Source organism: Lissotriton helveticus, chromosome 3_1 (genome assembly GCF_964261635.1).
Source record: "Lissotriton helveticus chromosome 3_1, aLisHel1.1, whole genome shotgun sequence".
In the NCBI taxonomy this organism is placed as follows: domain Eukaryota; kingdom Metazoa; phylum Chordata; class Amphibia; order Caudata; family Salamandridae; genus Lissotriton; species Lissotriton helveticus.
Window position 1 is genome coordinate 2,104,208,664 of NC_136061.1, and position 17,907 is coordinate 2,104,226,570.

Below are 17,907 nucleotides of genomic sequence, written 5' to 3' on the forward strand. Positions count from 1 at the left end.
GCTTAAGTGCACAAGGACCACCCCATCACAGCCGGTACCATCCCTGCACACCACAAGCCCCGCCCACCACAAGCCCATACCGTGCCTACACACCAACGTTCATTACAAACATGTGGCAGTGCACAGGGGCGTAACACAGGCCCCTTTAGGCCCTGTGGTGCGGGGGGCCCCTGCACTCCAGGGACTCCCTTCACAGCTGCGTAGCCTGCAACCACTTAGCGCATCACACGCAGTTATGCATTTATCTACATTTCACTTTAGCTCCGAGCGGAAACTGTTCTACTACATTACTTTCACTTTATGGCAGAAAACGCGTAAAAGAGCGCACTAAGAAATAAAATATTTCATCAATTTTCATGCTTGGACTGTCCATACGCAGCCGCAGAACACACAAATGGAAATCGTTAACCCGCGCCTCTCCCCAAGCGGCTGCAGAAACAGAAAGAGTTCGGTGCTGGTGCAGCGTACGACTCTGTAGTAAGAGATGTTAACTTTAGAAGGGAAAACAAGTGCACGTGACTTTCGGGTTATCCCAGCGGCTGCATGTTTGTAGAGGCGGTCTTGCTGTAGACTCGCTTTTGTTGACATGCTTCCTGTTATGTAGACTTGCTTTTATTCTGGCATTTTATATATGGTAATAATTTCTCCCGTACTTGAGATAGAAGCTATTGTAGAAAACCTGAAGGGAAGGGATGTTTAAAAAAAATGTAAAGCTGGAAATAAAACATTACAGAAGACTACAAATACGGACTGTATTTGTAGTGTCCTCATGACTGAAAGAGGCAGGCATTTTGGAGTAGCATTATTTTATTTGGTACTACATCGGAAAACATTTTATTTTGATTTAGGAAGGGTCGTGTATTTCTAGACTACTAACCATCTGACTTTAGTCAAACACAATATAGCTGCCAACTTGTTCCATATCATGATGGTGAGCTTAGGCCAGTTTTAACTGTTTAAGCCTACCACACCAAGCGTTACTGGGATTTGTACGACCATACTTCTAATGCGCGTGAATCTACAAGTCCCAGCAAGGTTATTATGAATGCTAAAGACTACATTCTTAAAGATGTCATATACCTGGGGATTTATATTGATAGTGAGTTTGATCAAGTATTTAGGATTAATTATGAGGCTTACATAGCTGCCAAGGTTTCAGATTGCTTATGTGTGACATTTTCATAATTTCAGTGTAATTATGAGTGACATTCAACCACTATGAGTGACACTTTCTTGCGAGAAAAATCAAGTACTGAAGACGAGTGAAACATAAATATCAGAAATTACACCCATTGAAGCAACGAGAAACGCTAAGATGATCTTAAAACTTCTGCAAAGCACCAAAAATGGAAGGGCACTAACTTCAGAGGAGGGCCCGTAGTGATGAATGTAAAACTGGCAGTAAGATTTAACTGTTTTAATATTAAAGTAAAAGAGCTCGGGAAGAAGTGCACCACAGCTACAGACTCCGGACCACTGCACACTGACATTGCAGGGATAGCCTTGCAGCTGAGCATTCTCATGTGCATTCTACTTTGCGCAATTTAAAATGCGCATGAGGTGTGAGGCGACTGAGAGGGACCGTGCGGCCCGGGATGGACCATGCGGCTCAGGGCGGACTGTTGCAGCCTTAATTTAATTATTGCCAGTGCTAACCTTGCTGGTCATGGGTAATTGCCCAACCCATAATTTCATTGGTTTAAAAGGTTTTCCCTTTTGTCTATAATGCAATGTTATCTTGTTTTTATTGTTTGTGTTCGGGCATGATCATTACCTGCTGGCTTCCATTAGAACACCTTTAGATTGTCTTCTGTTGGATTAAAACCGATGGAAGCTCGGCCACAGCATAGAAACTCATGGCTGTGCTTGTATTTGGTGAAGGAATTATCTTCACCAGTTTTTACATGTTTTTCATTGTGAGAGAGGGTTTTGGTGAGGAAATAAGGATGTTAAAAGGAAACACATTGCGAGGCGTTTTCCCGTGGCTGGCGAGGCATTTTTCTGTGGCTTATAGCTTACTTGGAGGGAGCCCATGTGACTACACTCTCAAGTTAAATGCTTAGAGAAGTAAAACCGCATTATCGGCACATTCTTCAAACAGCAAATACAAATGGAAAGCATTTTTACAGGGCTTCTACATCAGCGTTAATTATCCCTGTTTAGTAATTAGATGACACAAAGAGCAGGAAGTCATTCTACAAATAAAGCAATACGAACTTGTTTACAGGTACTATTTAGTATCATGAAGAAGTTATAATCTGCGAGGTGGCCTTTTTTCACAAAATGTGGGAACAGTGCAGTGTGTGTTTTCCTGTATTGATTAGTCTCATCTGGCCCCCGTATAGTTACGGTTCACATGCAGTGCTTAAATTGTAAACAATTAGGTGCCAGGGCCCTTGCCAGAAGGCTTCTGCAACTTAAAGTATCCATTGTTGCTGCCAATGACAGTACCAAGACAACTACTAACCCTCACACTTTTGCAGGTATTACAATTCATACTATTCCCGGCCCCCAAAGCTCTAAGAATGGTTTGCAAGGCAGTTATTAATCATTGTTAACATATATTGAATGAATTGCCGGCTGCTGTTGTGGTCATCCCTATTTCAGCCACCTGCTCGGCCATGGCGTAGGCGGTCATGCGTGCAGGTGCTGACACTTTGGTTCTGGTGCTGAGCACCGGAAACCACAGGCTCAAATTAAGCATTGGATTCCATATTTCGTTTTTCACATGAGAATGGATATTTAAGGGCTCATTATCAGTTGCTTATATTTATTCAGTAGGGATAATTTAGAAACACATAGCATACCCTTTGAGTACACCAATGATAATGGGTGACAGCTCTGGCTGATGAGAAATCACTAAGCCAGTGATTCGATTAATTAGAGTATCTGGGTAGGATTAATGTTCACATTTGACCCTTCCCCATTTGCTACACAGCATGGGAGGGGTATTTAGACAGACAAGGCACAAGTTGCTTTTCTTCCGGAGTGTCGTAAAGCACAGTGTCGTGGAGTAGAGTGGGCTGTTATGGAGTGGCATACAGTCATGGAGTGGTGTAGAGTAGAGTTGAGTGGAGTGTCATGGAGTTGCATAGGGTGGACTGGCATAGTGTGGTGTATTGTCAAGGAGGTAGTAGAGTGTCATAGATTGGAAGGGCGTAGAGTGTATTAGAGTGTCATATAGTTGAGTATTGTAGTGTGAAGCAGAGTGTCACAGTGGAGTAGCATTGAGTGTTTTGGAGTGGTGTGGAGCAGAGTGGAGAGGAGTAGTGTAGTAGAATGAAATGGCATAGAGTGGAGTAGTATCGTAGAGTGGAGTGGCATTGGGCCATCAGTGCAGTAGTTGTAGCGAGTAGCTGCAGCATGGGTGCACTAGTTGCCTCATATCAGTCCTTCGGCTAGGCGGCCTGCCACATAAATTAAATGATGCACGTCTGAGCCTCTCAGTAGTGAAGATGGGTTGGCCCTCTCGCCTGTTTACCAGCCCAGCATCATCGTTTTTATTGTAGCACATTCTGATGACCAAGTTGTAAATAGAGCTACACTACTATTGGGGCAGCAATTACATGTTATGTTACGTTATTTATGTTTATATACTGCATTCTATGGAAAATATGGTCCACGGCCTAAATGCCATGTCTGTGCTTAGTTAGATTTAAGCAAAATGTTCTATTTAATGTGTTGTGTTGGAAATTTGTGTGTGTTCCATGCTACTGAAAAGTGCTCTTTGGGGCTGCATTGCAGCCAGCTGTATAGTATATCTGCGCTATGTGGGGTGTATACAAGGTCTGTCCAGTGCGTTCTGTTTGATGCTTGCATGTGGGTTTCTAAACTACTTACAATGCTCTTGGGAGCTGTGTGCCATCCCGCTATATGGTATTTCTGAACTATGTGCTATATAAGATCTACCCAGTGTGCGCTATTACATGTCTGCATGTGATGTACATTATCGAAAAGTGTTGTTGGGTGCTGCAGTGCACCACAACAGTCAGCTGTATGCTCTATCTAAAGTGCACAGTCAACATACCTTTGTAAACTGGTTTCAAGTCTAAGTTTTTGTCTGGTTCCAGTACCCCCTGGGCCCCCACTCTGCCTATTCCTTGCATTTGAAATTTACATTTACTGCTGTAGTGTGAGAATGCATTTCAAGAAAAAGAATATAAAGTAGGGTTGCCAAAAGAAAATGCCAGCCATGTGTTTAAAGAGCCTGGAAAGACCTCATCTTGGCACTAAATAGGGTTATACATAAAAGAGTATGTATTCATTTGTAATGTGACTTTTCTGTCTGCCCTAGAACACAATGAAAGTCCTTTCTATTTATATCTGCTGTTCGAAGTATGCACTGATAAGTACAGCTTTAGGTGACTGCTTATTTTTGTTGGTGGGGCAAAGTAGTAGGTGGCGGCTTAAGGGTGCTCCCCTCTATGTGCTTTGCAGGGGGCCCCCTCAAGTTATGTTATGCCACTGGCTGTGCACCCATCCAGGAAGTGAAAGCACTGCCCTTCTCCCACCAGCAGCCATGCTTATAGACACATTTGAGAATGCAGACCCACTTTATACCCCCTTTGCAAAGGGATTTTTTCATTCACTTGAGATACAATTCAGGTAGCACAGAATCCAAAAGAACTATGAAGTGCTTTGTGGTTTTCATCAGAAGTGTATCGCAATGAGACCTCGTTCATTGGCTCGGAAGTGCTGTGACGTCACCTTGTACTACAGTGAAACCCACAGCTTGTGAAGCTCAGCGAGGGGGGTTGCTGCATATTTCTGAAGGCTTTCTCTGCATTCCTCCTAACTTTTACCTCAATGGACACTTCGGCCTCAAGATTCTGGAATGGCTTCCCACCCAACCAAATGGTAAATGCCTTCAAGAATGAGTCAGTAATCTTATACTACTCTGTTTTTTAATTCATCATTTTTCTTTAATTTAATTTTTTTAGTTTGTGGTTACACAAAAACCTCATTAACATTTTATCAAAATGGTACACAATGCTTAATTTCAAAAACTTGCCTATGAAGCGCACGGCTCTCCAGGATAAAAATATGATTTTATATTCCTAATATATTACACTCCATAACATTGCCAATAGGTCTCGCTTTTGGGACCTTATAAGTAGTTAGTTTTGCAGCACAATATCCTTGGTGCAACAACATTAACTGTTGCATGGCTAAACACTTATAAGGTACAAACTAAATACCCATATATATATATAAATATCCACAGCAGGAACACATATTTCAAAAAAAAAAAAACAGCGTAGCTACACATAAAGTGCTATTAGAGATAGATTTTCCCACCAAAAGTAAACCTGACCCCTCCCCCAAAAAACCTCCTTCCTCCTTTCAGCCCTTCAAACCGGTGATACTGGGAGCCCACAACAATCGATGCAGTACATATAAGTAATTTTGTTGTAAATAGAAGTCCAGAGCCAGGTGTATTATTAGGTTACTTTATTCAGGCTTGGTTTCAGGTCAAGTCATTAAGATGGAAATACAAAAGATATAGCAAAGACCCACCAGGAGTGACCTCCTTGTCACTCAGCCTGCCTGGTGCCAACTGCCAGTAGAGACCAGGGCAAGCCCCTAACACTCCATGATGTCACCAAAGATTCTAGTGGTGACATCACGTGAGTGACAATGAAAACCCACAGACAGAAAAGAGACAGGCTAAATATAACACATCTCCTTTCTTTAGGGAAATCAAAAAGATGAAATTAGAATAAGTAACATTAGCTACAGTGTACACATCCATATAAAAGTATACAGTACATTCTTAAAATAGACCATTGAAAATAACGTATACATGGATATAAAAGTACACATCATATTCTAAAGATAGAGCATTAAGATAACATCCGCACTACCTTACATCTTCAGGTAATTAGTAACAAGTCCCAAAGGTAATAACTAACAAATCCCAAACACAATTAGTCCCAAGTCCCATCCCCTTTCTTTGGGAAACACAAACACAAATTGGTTTTGTGACAAAATGGAGTCCACTTTGCTCCGTAACGGGGTACATCTCACCCCGTGAACCACACCTTGGAGTACATATTGCTCTGCCACCAAATAAGTCAGGGTACTTACCACCCCTAAAACTAAATTTGGAGTACACTTTACTCTATAACGGGGTACATCTCACCCCGTGAACCACACCTTAGAGTACATATTGCTCTGCCACCAAATAAGTCAGGGTACTCACCACCCCTAAAACTAAACTTGGAGTACACTTTACTCTATAACGGGGTACACCTCACCCCATGAACCACACCTTGGAGTACATATTGCTCCGCCACCAAATAAGTCAGGGTACTCACCACCCCTAAAACTAAATTTGGAGTACACTTTACTCTATAACGGGGTACATCTCACCCCGTGAACCACACCTTGGAGTACATATTGCTCCGCCACCAAATAAGTCAGGGTAGTCACCACCCCTAAAACTAAATTTGGAGTACACTTTACTCTATAACGGGGTACATCTCACCCCGTGAACCACACCTTGGAGTACATATTGCTCCGCCACCAAATAAGTCATGGTAGTCACCACCCCTAAAACTAAATTTGGAGTACACTTTGCTTTATACTAGGGCACTAATCACCCCGTGAACCCATACTGGGACATATTCAAAATCCCACACCCAACTTTGAAGCACATAACTGCCAACACCAACATTACCATCTAAGGCAAACTGCACGGGGCTCTCCACACCCCTAAAACACACCACCCTACAAATGCACACCATTCTATAACTGCACAATAGTACGTCACACACCACTCACTCGCCACTCAACACCTCAATAAATTTGCACGTGGCATTCACCACCCAAAAAAATACTACCACAGGGAACTTTTCACCCTCAAGCAAACTAAACAAAACAGACAACAACCCAAAATGAACTGCAACAAGACACTAATCACCACTGACTCACCCGACACCGCTCACTGAACCCACACAAACAACGAGACATACATTAAAATGACCAGCAAAATAATGTAAAAGAAAGTCCCGTGCTCCGGTGAGCGGTCTCTCACCCGAGTTCTCCTCAGAAGAAGGAATAACTGTTCGTAGCATGTCAGTAGCTGTTGCAGAACACCAGAAAACAATACAGGCGAAATCCTCATCAGCACTTATTCCCCATGAACCGACCTGCATGTCAAGAGTTGCTTGCAAAATACACCTCACTCCTCTGCGATGTAGCTGCATATGTTTTATCAACACTCCGGATGTATACTGCTTTTGTCCATGTACATAACACTCCCCCGATGTAACTCATTTCCATGGTGATGATCGTAACATCAGCGCAAAATGGCTGCACGCATACTGCGTCGCGCTGGGTGGCTCTCGGCACGCCAGTGCTTTAAATTGTGAGAATGCAGCACCTCCCACGACGTCACAAAGGGCTCCTCGCAGTGGAAGGTAAGATTGATGCGTTTCTTGCGCACATCCGTTGAAAATAAATTACTTTTAAGGATTGCACAGATAAAATGAAAACGATCTATTACCCATAACTTTCTCACCGCATATCCATGATGTATAGCCCGTAACTTGCTCACCGCATGTCCTTTAAAATTAGATGATGCTGTACACTCCACACATTTTCACACAGTCACTATGTGCCACGACACTTTCTCCTATTTAAACTTTCCACCAACGCTGGATTTAACTTGCGATTGCAGTCACGAACGCAAGAGCTTATAACTGTCAACTTGTTGAATTAAAGTCACAAGTGTTCTGCACTTACTTGGAGACATGGAGTTCCATAGCAATATACCAATCCAGTAAGCCCTTCCTTTATTGCGGTAAAAATCACCCGCCGATATCCAATACGGCTTACAAAGTAATCCTTCACCTTGCAGATGACTATTAAACAGGTTGTGACAAAACTCTTTCCATCTCTTTCACTTCTCCGCCAACACCCTGGGTTTGCAGGCCGTCCTGATAACAATGGACACTGGTGGTCCTTACCAGGGTGCTTCTTTTCTCTTAGTTTCAGTAGTTTCAATATTATTTTCCAAGTTATTTTAGTACACAAACTCTTCCTTTATGTTTCCTGCATGCTGTATGCTCTTTATCCTTTCTTCTTTCCTTCACACGCTGTAAGTTCTTTCCTGTTTGTCCAAACGTCGCCAAAAATGTTGTAAATAGAAGTCCAGAGCCAGGTGTATTATTAAGTTACTTTATTCAGGCTTGGTTTCAGGTCAAGTCATTAAGATGGAAATACAAAAGATATAGCGAAGACCCACCAGGAGTGACCTCCTTGTCACTCAGCCTGCCTGGTGCCAACTGCCAGTAGAGACCAGGGCAAGCCTCTAACACTCCATGATGTCACCAAAGATTCTAGTGGTGACATCACATGAGTGACAATGAAAACCCACAGACAGAAAAGAGACAGGCTAAATATAACAAATTTATACATTGACGAAATCTGCGCAAAACATCTAAAGTGGTGGCAGGCCAGACTCCCAGTAACAGCCCATTTTAGAATTGTATTTCCTCAGGGCAGCACACATCCTTTATTGGTCCCTAAACCAAGTAGTAATAGGTGTCCAAATCCTATGACTGATACTCTTTTATTGTTACGCCCTTTGAGGTTATATAGAGGGAATTCAGTATTGTAAACAACTAAAAGCTCTCCAGATTACAAATGCTGGGGGATCTGGACTTATCCATTGTGACTTAATACAGAGACGAGCTACTGCCATTGCCAAAAATAAAAAATAAGACTCCACCTCACTACTTCATTCTTTCTCATTATATCCGGCACCCCCAAAATCATTAGTGAGGGGGTAATTAGAACTGGCGTACCAATAATCACCCTAAAAAACCTACCAATCTTCTGGAGAAATATATCCAAACTGGGGCAAAAAGAATATGTAAGCTGTTCGCCGACTGTTACCCACGTCTATTACATTTATCCCCAAACCTACCCCCCCCATTTTGCTACTTTTGCTGGTGTATAATATAGATTAAAAATTGACATACAATGTTGGCCCCTCAAACTTCCTGTTAAGAGAATCTTATTTGCCAATTCCAAAGAATCCCCCATAAAAGGCCCTTCTGTTCCTACTCTGGATCTTTGAATTATGCACCCCAATATCATCGGGGAATCCCCTAATCAGTATTTCATTAATCTTACCGATCTGAGACCTACTTATCATTGCCTCAACTAATGGTAACTTCATAGCCGAATCTTGAACTTTCCTTGCCAATCCATATAAATCCTGTAGTTCTGAAAAGGAGCAGAGCTGTCCATCAATATATATATATATATATATATATATATATATATATATATATATATATATATATATATATTACCTACTGGCGGTCGCCAGTAGGTATATATAGTTAGGATCTAGTTACCATAGGAAATTGCGAACATTCTATTGGGAATAACTTTGGCGCCGATTGAGCGATCTGCCTGTAAATTCCCTTAAATTTGCCTCGCTCCGCTCCGCTCTTTCCCTGAAAGTTTCGGGGGGATTCGTCAAGCGGGGGCCGAGAAAAAGGGGGGTCCCAAAACGTGTTTTCCCCATGTTAATTTCCTTAGGGACATTCTCACAAGGCTACAGCTCGAACGGCTGAACGGAATTACACCAGATTTGGCAAAATGGTAGGGACTGGAATGCAGCAGTGCCTTTTGTATGTTTGGTGTAAATCCCTCCAGTAGTTCTTGAGAAAATTGAATTTGAAAATTTTCAAATGGCATTTTCTATGGGACCTTTAGACACGGCTACAGCCCGAACGGCTGAACGGAATTACACCAAACTTGGCAAAAGGGTAGGGACAGGTATGCAGTAGTGCCTTTTCTATATTTGGTGAAAATCCCTCCAGTAGTTGTTGAGAAAATTAAATTTGAGAAAATTATATATCTATATGCGCTCACCGTACGCGTACGGTATGCGTACGTGCGCGAGCGAGTTTCTGATTGGCTGGCAGGTGACTGTCAACATTCCAAACTGTCCAAACCAGGAAGTGTTGGCCACCATCTTGTTTTTCAGGAGAACTGAGGCACAAGAGAGCCCAAAACAAGAGTGAAAAACACGAAAAGGTGTGATGTAATATGTGACATCATCAGCAGTGGATTGCGGGAGCGCGAAATTTAGTTAGCACAACTAACTATATAGGAGCAATTTCAATGTTTTTTAAATGCTAATTCCCAACTATGTAAGGCCTGAAACCTATAGTTCTTAAGTGAATTTGCAAGGTTTTTAAAATGCTAATTCCTAACTATATAAGGCCTGAAAACTATGGTTTTTTACGTGAATTTGCAAGGTTTTTTAAATGCTAATTCCTAACTATATAAGGCCTGAAACCTATGGCTTTTTAAGTGAATTTGCCAGGTTTTTAAAATGCTAATTCCTAACTATATAAGGCCTGAAACCTATGGTTTTTTAAGTGAATATATATAAATATATATATATATATATATATATATATATATATATATATCCCCCTGGGATTTCATCCCCCTGTGCACCCACCTCAATATTACATGATCTTAAAATATTGGAGGAAGGATTGTTGGTGCACCTGTACCCAAACCCTATACGCCGCTTTGAGGATTTTAAATCTTGTCTTTTTATAATAGCTGGGCTCTAAATTTTTAACCAGGCACACTCTGGCCTCACTCCACAAAGCTAGCTCGTAGATCATTGGCTTCTCTGCTTCCCCGAACTGTCTGACACCAAAATACTCATATGTTGGAGCATACACGCCCAGTAATACAGCAGAAAGCTTGGGATTGCCCACCCATCACGTTGGCTTGGCAGGATCATCCACTTAGCTGCCCTCCTCGGTTTGTATTAGCCCCATACAAATCTTTAAACAGATCCCTTCAAAGCTAGACAACCAAAATGAGCACATTTCTAAAGGGATTGTTCTAAAAAAAAATACAATACTTTAGCTTGAATAGTAATTTTTTACACGTTGCTTCTCCCAAAACATGACAGTTGCGAATGCTCCATTCTTTCCAACTCCCTTCTCATATTGTCTAACATTGGGCCATATTCAAACCAACAATCTCATCTAGGACAGTTTTGATTTTAACTCCTCCGCAACTACCTGTGGGTCCCTAAATTGCAATCCTTCTGTACATAGGATTTGTGTGTTCTTTTCATTCAATTTATATTAGGGATGGGCGGAATTTGCGTAATCGAGTTACGCAAATCTCCACGAAACTGTAAAAAATCTCCGCGAACACGCAGAAATTCCGCGAACACACGGAATTGCTTGTTTGTGATGCCTTTTTACTGTTCGCAATCGCTGTTTGTATGCTCGGAGGGAATATCTCACGAACACGCATTTTGAGAACGTGAACAAGCAAAAAATCACGCAAAGTCGCGGAATGCAGAATTTTGGGCAATTTCGCATTCTCCGTGGAACGCAAAATTACCCAAATTCCACATATTCCGCAAACGGAATGGAATTTACCACCTAGGCCTAATTTATATCCCGACCGTAACCCAAACTGTCTGACTAGGGCCTTGATCTCCGTAATTGCAGAAACCGAGTCCGTGGTAACCGCTGCAATATCATCAGCATACGCAAGGGCCCCATACTCCATGGTATTAAAACAACCGTATCTATATTAGTACTCCCTCCCAGGTTTTCTAAGTAAGTGTCGATATATAAAGCAAATAACAATGGGGACCACGGACATGCTTGTCTAGTAACCCTCATAATATCAATTGCCTCAGAATCTTGTCCCATTATCTAAATAATGGCCATGGGTTATAGTATAACGCTCTAATTGCATGAATAAACTTCTCCCCAAACCCTTTCCACTGTAAAACTGACCGCAAAAACTGCCAGGAAACACAATCAAATACCTCCTTGGCATCCAAAAAACATCACCCCAATGGAGATCTTGTTACTTGGGGCCAGATGTATCAAAGGCTTTTCCCCATTCTGTGTCTATGGGAAAATCTGTTCATACATATGGCCCTTGATCCCAATCTAACATTGCAATCACCTGACGAACATGGTCAGTCGTACTTCTCCCTGGGATGAAGCAATGCTGCTGAGATAAAACGAATGGAGCAATGACTTTCCCTAATCGATTAGCAAGTATTTGTGAGTGATTTTACGATCACAATTGATAAGGGAAATTGGCCGATATGACCCAGGCAACATTTCGGTCTTCCCTTTCTTTATAAAGACTATAATGTTGTTTGAATGAATGAATGAATGAATTTGTACTTGTAAAGCGCACTGCTGCCCCAGCAATGGGGCGTCCTGGCGCTGTACTCATACTGCTGTGGAACCCTTCCTGGCTTTTCCCTGTGAAATGTCCACTCCTGGGCACCCCCAAGGTGAAGCCAAGCATTCCAGCGCTGTTGGGGCCGTTGTGGAGATTAAGCAAGCTATTGCCCAGAGTTGCAGAGTGAGACCCATGATTAGAATAGGCACCGGGACGAGAATTATCAGGTCCGGGGAAATTGAGCCCAAGGCCCGCCGAGGCGGGAATTGAACCCTGGTCCCGGGCCATACCTCTGCATCAGGGTCTGCCGCTCTGACCATTGAGACACACTTCTGCCAAGAGTCCATAATTACCCCCCCTGAGCTTGTAAAAAAATCATCAGCATTTCCTGTCGTAGGACCTGTAAGAATATTTTTAAAAATTTTGAGGGGCTATTATCCGGGCCCGAGGCCTTGCCTGCAGCTAAAGACTTTACATCTTCTTCAATATCTTCCACAGTTATTGGGGCTGCTAACATGGCATCTTCTTCCCTTGTGACCTTAGCTGTGGCTAGATCCCTAAAATATTTCTCATACCCTTCAGCCAGGGGAGCTCTTTCTTCCGTATACAACTGTTAAATACCCTAAGGATATCCGATGTGAATTCAACCACTTGCTCTGATTGATCTTTATTCGACACAATCTGGTTATGCACTGCTTTCAACTGGATACGTTTGGCTAATAGCTGGCCCGTTTTTTCTCCCAGCTCATAACACTATGTCTTATATTGATGACATTTTCCAGCCACATCAACCCCAACATTCTGATTAATACTAGCTTTCAGAATCGCTGCTCTCTGCTGACTCTTTTGAACACCCAGCCCTCTGATCACCTTACCCATAAGTTCCCTTTTTGCCATTATCAACTGCTCATGCCCATTACAAAGTTCAGCTCTCTTTATCTTTTACTTATGGAGAGAAAAAATCAAGGTTTCCCCTCTAACCCCGGGGTCCCAAATGGAACTGACAGACGCCGTCCCCCTATTAACCTAAAAAAATTCAACGATCCATTCAGACATACGGTATCTATATGCCTGATCTAGCAGAAGCTTCCTCTCAAATGTCCACAACGATTGATCCCTGATAAAACCTGTAGCTGCAAGATCTAAAACAAGAGGATTATGATCTGACATTACCCTAGGGTGGCTCACAATCCCTGCCTGTCCCATCAAAGTAGCAGAGATGAAAAAAATAATCCAGCCTTACCAATTTGTTATGTGGGTCAGAATAAAACGTATAGCCTGATTCAAGTGCCTTACATCTAGCTCATACATCCGCCAAACTTTGGTCCATCACCAGGCGCTGAAGTGCTTTATAGACAGCTGGCTTCTTTCCCAAATAGGATTGATCCCCTTAAGATTATCCTGTATATCTACGTGGATATTTAGATCCCCCCCTTAGAATGAAAAGGCCCGGCCACAGAGCTATCTCAGTGTTCAAAAAGTCCAACACCTCAGCCTCATCGATATTGGAACTATATATAAAGCAAATTGTTAATCGGGCACCCCCTTCACCAACCGCACTTTCCATAATGACCTATCGGCCAAGTTTATCCTCTTTAACACACTTATGGGGGCACATGAACTTGTTGGCTAACATTGCAACTCCTCTAGAGGTTGACCTTTGGTGAACACATGCAAATACTGACAAGCCCAAATCTATCAGCCACCCTGTTCATCCTATGATATATGAGTGACTTGCAGACACACCGTGTCAACCTTCATATACCGTAGACCCCTTGCCACCCGAGCCCTCTTATTCCTATCATTAAGACCACAAATATTTATGGAACGAATCCGAATTTTATCTCCTGCCATAATTTACACAAATAACCACCATTTCCTGCTGCTGCCTATATACCTAATACTTATTATAATTTCAAATATCATAAACCATACCTGTCAACTCAGTATTTGACTGCTGTAACCTTCAACAAACGTAATGTAGCTCTTAGCCCCCCGTACAACCCCCCAGCCTGCCTCCCTCCCCACACCACCACACCACCTCCTAAAAGTGGCAGTAGGACCAGCCTGGTCCATAGTGATGAATAGCCCCAAACCCCAAACCCTACACATGTCCAACCATAAAGCCCACATTAATCTTGACAAACCAAATAAATGAAAAACAGGGTCAAAGAGAAAGACCCCCACAGATAGTCATCTGAAAAATTCATATTTAAGCAGAAGGGTTATGCATCGATAAAACACTATCCAACGCAATACCACCCCTTCTAAATCTTTGCTCCCCTTGAAACAGAATCACCCTTATTTTTTTTTTTTTTACTTCAAAGTCTACAAGAGTTCTTTGGCCTTAATTTATTACATGAAGGAGTGGGTTCTAGTGGAGAAGTGTGGCTCAATGGTTAGAGCGGCAGACCCTGATGCAGAGGTCTAGCCCGGGACCAGGGTTCAATTCCCTGCTTCGGCGGGTCTTGGGCTCATAATTCCACGGACCTGATAATTCTCGCCTCGGTGCCTATTCCAATCATGGAGTCCCACTCTGCAACTCTGGGCAATAGCTTGCTTAATCTCCACAACGGCCTCCACAATACTAAGGATGCCTGGCCTCCACCTTGGGGGTGCCCAGGAGTGGACACCTCACAGGGAAAGCCAGGATGGGTTCCACAGCGGTATTCGTACAAGCGCCTTGAGACCCTTGCGGGTGAGTAGTGCGCTATACAAGTATCAATTTACATTTTACATTTACATTTACATCCTGTAATATCACTTTCAATTTACCTAGATTGAGTAAGAAGGCCTGTCCTCCGCTGAAAGAATTCAATTATCTGCCTCAGCCGCCATCTTCATCCCACCGTGATATGGCAGACGTCTGCCTGTACAAAAAAGGAGCAGTTGTTAAAAGTGCGCTTCTGATCTTGTCGTGCCGCTTCATATATCATCTGGCGAAGGAGAAAGTTAAAAAAACACAATTATGGCCCTCCTTTTTGCCCTATCCTGTAAATATTTAGGCGGCTACTTAAAGGGAAACCTGTAAGCTCTTTGAATTTAGCTCTCCCAAATCCAGGTATCCAATTCAAGGAAGGCCCCCTTAAAAAGCTCGATAATATATTTTCGTGGATCTGATTCCTCAGCTCCTTCAGACACACCCAGTACTCTGAGATCATTCCTCCTTAACCAGTTCTCAAAGTATTCGAGTTTCCACTGAGTACCTGTCATCTGGGACTCCATGGATTCAGTTGGATTTTTGCTGCTAGATACCTCGCTCTCTAGGATCACCACCTTTGTTTCCATTTCCACCATACGCTCTGTGAAGTGCAAACAGGTTTTTGCCACCTTCTTTATAGTTACCTGTATATTCCGATTTGCTGTTTTTGTTTTCCGTCTCTCTGAGCGGGTCCTCTCCCTGTGAGCCATGATGCTCTGGTATATTCTGTCCAATAGGAGTGTCGGGTGCCTTATTCCCTCCTCGTCCTTCACAGTTAGGCTTCTTCCTTCTAGGCTGGGAGTATCTGTATAATCCCACTGTAGATCCCGAGATATTTTTCTTTCATCTGTCGGGAGTGGTGCTTGCTCAGCTCCCATGGGACCTGGAGCTTCCTCTTTTTCCACAGGTAAGCTTTCATCACTGAGTACACTATCTCATGATACTTGTGAGTCTCTCCTGCCTGCGAGATCTTGAAGTGATTCCAACTCGTCCGCGTGACCATCTGAGTGGTCAGACAGGGAAAATGAAAGCTCTCCTACGTCCATATCTAACCGGGCTCCAGTGTTATCATAAATCTCTTGACTCAGGATTTGCTGGTTAATCACTGAGGGGTTATCCATTTCCTTAAACTTTCTGGATTGCAGAGTGTTAGGTTAGCCTTTCCTGATACAGTTTATTACATTTCTCCCCGGCTCCAGCCCATTATCCCCTTTAGTCAAGATTTACCCATCCATGTTGAAACTACATTCTGTATTCACAGTTGTCTCAATGCCGGGTTTGATCACTCCAAATTCTACTTCATGAGCGTGTTGAGCCTGTTGAGGTATCTAAATTCTCTCTTCAGTGGATCCCCGGATCCCTGCGTGGACCTGTTGCTGTGAACTCCTGGGAGAGGAGTCCTTTCCATTAACCCTGGACTCAGACATAGTCACTGTTTTCCGAAACAGCGACTGCTAGGTTTTTTTGAGCTGCAGGAGTCCGTTACTGCTGTGCTTGAAGCTGAGTAACGATCCAGAAGTTACTTAGGAGCCTCGCTCTGTCTTGCACCAGCCTTGGAATGAATGGGGCATCTCCCACAAGGGTCTTAACTTCCTGCGCAGCTTTGGGAGCCATGGGTCATTTTAGTTTCCGTTGCTGACAAAAAGAACTTGGCTGCCAACTCAACCCCTGTCTGACTTGCCGAGATGCGCTGCATGCTATCCAACCACACAGCACCCGTACCTCATGGTGGATTTTCCTTGCAGCAAGGAAGTTACGGCCAGGCTGCCGTCCCGAGTTCCTGAGCTGATAAAGATGAGAAACCAGCTGCAGCCACAATGGATCTCAAAACTGAATTCCAGCGTGTTGTACGTCAGAGATCTACCACTTGTTGGATCAGGTATCAGGCGGGATAGGATCATGTGGCCACCATCTTTGACAACTTGTCACTTGTTTTGGCACAGTGTTTTTTATGACTTTTGTTTGTGATGTTTTCTATTATGTTCGGATATTTTACATGTTCTATTAGAGCCTGCAATTTTTTTTTCTGTTTCTAGCTCTTAGGTATACAGATGTAATACATAAACTATCATGCTTGTTGAAATGCCAATAAAGAAATCTTTAATAAAAAATACATCCGCAGAAGGCTCATAAGAACATCTGGCAATTCAAAAAGTGATTACAAATTAGACAGAACTAACTCACGATGCTACTCATTGGTAAACACAAGAATACTAGGGCATTTTAAAGCTTTATTCCCGTAGGAATCAAAACAAGAGCAGGAACAATGATGTTGCTATAGATCAGAAATGTGCATATATCATCTTTATGCAGACTGTTTGGCTAACCCAGTTTTCAGTGTGAAAAATCCTGAGGTGGAATGGAACTATAGCTTCTTGTTTAAAGGAGTCTTTTCTGAAACCTCTTCTGTGATTGGCCAATTTGGCCTGTGTACTAATGCTATTAAGTGTTATCTGCATGGTCACCATTCCGTCTCTGGCAATTATTGTAATATGGAAATACATTTTTGAGAGATCTGGTAGGGGGGCAAACTAATCATCATTCATAAAAGGTGCAAAAGAGCAGATCACTCTTTTGAATTCGGTAAGCAAGACCTATGCTGGGTGCTCATCTTGGGGAATGGGTGATTAAAAATACAATTCCGAATTTTGAGCAGGATGTTTTAAAAAGTCATTATTAATGCTAACATCTTGGCACTGAAATCTGTAGTGAGTAATTAATTATGAAATGATTATAACATGGATTTTGAGAATTTGGCAAAAACTATTCACTTGGGGTATCCAGCCAGGATTATTAAGGGATGCCCAATTTGCTCAATCATTGTACACTGGCACTTTAATAAAGGTTTGGGTGAACTACCAAGCTTATTAGCCCAGGATGATTTCAGTAAATGGAAAAGTGAAACGGAGGTATCTTCTCACCTTCTTCTATTTATTTGACAAATAGCCAAAGTCAAAACACTCTCCAATAAAAATACCACAACAATTTATAAAAATATA

General features: G+C 42.5%; 1 protein-coding gene across 1 annotated transcript in view; it reads left to right on the forward strand.

Moving 5' to 3' along the window:
• Positions 1-17,907, forward strand: part of SERINC4 (serine incorporator 4) — a 273,320-nt gene that overhangs the window by 40,959 nt on the left and 214,454 nt on the right. The window lies entirely within an intron of this gene.